Source organism: Telmatherina bonti, assembly GCF_933228915.1.
Source record: "Telmatherina bonti genome assembly, chromosome: 10".
NCBI classification, from domain to species: domain Eukaryota; kingdom Metazoa; phylum Chordata; class Actinopteri; order Atheriniformes; family Telmatherinidae; genus Telmatherina; species Telmatherina bonti.
The window spans coordinates 32,321,809-32,324,477 of record NC_136628.1 but is presented as its reverse complement, the minus strand read 5'-3'; positions in this window follow the sequence as shown (position 1 = coordinate 32,324,477).

The window sequence follows — 2,669 nt, the reverse complement described above, 5'->3', positions numbered from 1 at the left end:
ACACACACACATATATATATATATATATATATATATATATATATATATAGATAGATAGATAGATAGATAGATAGATAGATAGATAGATAGATAGATAGATAGATAGATGGATGGATGGATGAATGACTTCTGTGGTGAATATTACTATTTCTGTGTGTAATGTGACACCACCACACACTGGACATATCTGTTACACCCAGTACTGTGAGACTGGGCTGATATATTTTTTTCCCCACTGTTCCCTGTAAAATGCTGGTATGTTTGGACTTGTTTCTGCTCTTGAGAAGTGAGCGAGTTGTCCTTTGTTGACACCACAGCCTGTCTTCTTCTGCCAAAGCATGAGCGGATGTGACTGTATGGGATGGAGTAGATTAATGTTGTACTCAGGTTTGGTCCTGTCCTGATTTGTTACCCTGTGATGTAAAATAAGACCAAACCACTGCTTAAGAATGTGAGAATTTCTAAAACTTTCACCAAACCGATATCACAGAGCTATTTAGAAAACCTCATGCATGACTGTTTTCTATTCTACAGTCATTTAGGGGCGGTTTTCTCCAAAGCTGCTTGAATCTGAGGGACTTTATTGATAAGCGCTAGTCAAACTGCTGCAAGTCCAGTTGGACCCAGGTTCTGCCATATAGTGCAAGTTGATGCTATTTATCTATTAATTGTTCTCCTCCCATACTGCAACAGTCCCTTTGTTAAATGAGGAGAAATAATTTAAATTATCGTCTTGGACACAGCTTACTCAGTGCTGAATCGGAGCTTGACAAGTCTTTCTGATGAGCAGAAGAGTTCAACTAAGTGCAGAAATAATCCTTAAATGACTGTTTGTGTCTGTTTACTTAAACAAGCATCTGATCAGCAGATAAATTCCACATGAAAACCATCTGAATGCTGCTTTGATTGAAACTGAGCTCTTGTGCAAATTAAAGTCCATCAGTTTTACTAATTGTCTTATAAATTCCATTGCTGACGTAAAAACAAGGCTAAATATTAAATGTTTCCTCCTTGATTTATCAACTTAGAGCTGTTGGTTTTTCATTTTGTGGGATTTTTCCAGGCTTATTTATCCATTTATGAGGGGTTTTTTTTCTTGGTTCTGGGAAGCATTTTGTAACCAGGTTTCATCATTAAAAAAAAGTGTTACATCATAAAATTCCCAAAATACTGACTCAGCTGGGAAGGAAACAGAGTCACACTACCGTTTATCAAACAAAACAGGAGTTTATCTCAGAAAAAAATAAAGCAGTATGTAGACAGGAAGTGTTTTTGACCAAAACTCAAAGGCAATCAATGATTTCCACATTGATTATAAAACATTTTAACAAAAGCTTCATTCTTCTTCTGATATTTATTTGACCAGATAGACATCTGAAATCTGCATACATCAGTGTCTGTTTGTCAAAAATCCTGGAGATTATTTGACAAAGAGCTTGTCTCATCCTGTCCAACAAAAACAGATTATTATTGCCCTTCACATGTTTGTGAAACATCTTGAGCAGCAGATGGTGAAGCGCAGAGTCCGTCTGCATCAAACATGTAACAAATGTCTCCATCTAGTGGGAACAGGGAGGTCAGGGAGGTGTATATAAACTATAAGCCTTAAAAATGACAATCCTTCATAATGAGATTAATTTAGTCTTAAGCAAATTCAGGGGTTGAATCTTTCTTACTGTAATAATTACAGAAATTTGCAAATGTTAGATGTTTAATATGGAAACAGTAAACACCTTAAGATATAAATCTGGTTGATGTTCAAGCATCATCACAGTGCAAAGGTCACAGACAGCGGTCCTATTGCCACAGAGCGATGAGGGCAAAGGTCTTTGGAAAGATGCAATAAAACCTGCAGACTGCTGCTCATTAGAAAGTGAGTTAAATGTGACGCCCTGTAAAATTTATTTACTTATCTGCTTTCCCAAGATGCATCTCTCCTGCAGGTCCTGACTCTTCTGCTGGTCAGAAACATCTCAAGTGGGAGGTGACTAAGAGTCATCCTAAACACGATACTGGATCCTTTCCATATAGATAAACATGCTCTTCACACACATTTACAGTCAATTAGATCTGGCTTTTAAAGTTGTAGCTTTTGTAAGTTGAGGTCATGTTTTGGTCTGGGCGTTAGTTTAGCAACTTTATTTAAAAATTATGGGCGGATTTTTTTCTTTCTGAGAATGAGTCTTGGTCTAACTGGAAGAAAAGCTGCCTCAACAATCTGTAAATGGATTCTTTACCAGTGTGAAATACAGAAGTTGTGTAATTATATTTTCAATGCTCCCAAATCTAATATTGTTGGTCAATATATTAATGTTAGTTTTACTATTGAAATAAAGTTGAATATCTCTTGGGAAATTAACAGCTATCTATCTATCTATCTATCTATCTATCTATCTATCTATCTATCTATGTCTGTCTGTCTGTCTAAGTAAAGAACAGTAAGTGTTGCTCTTTTAGATTATCAATGAATCGAAGTTTGACCGACTAAAGGATAGAAATCACGCAGTGGGTGTAAATGAGCTACTTGGCTGTTTGATATTTCATTTCATTTAATTTCATTTCATTTCATCGTGTTTGGCCGGACTTTTGGCAACGTGGTCAACCTGCTGTGGCTTTAAGGGGGCAGCGCGCGCCGCCGCGCATGACTTTGCTTACATTGCAGCCCCGGG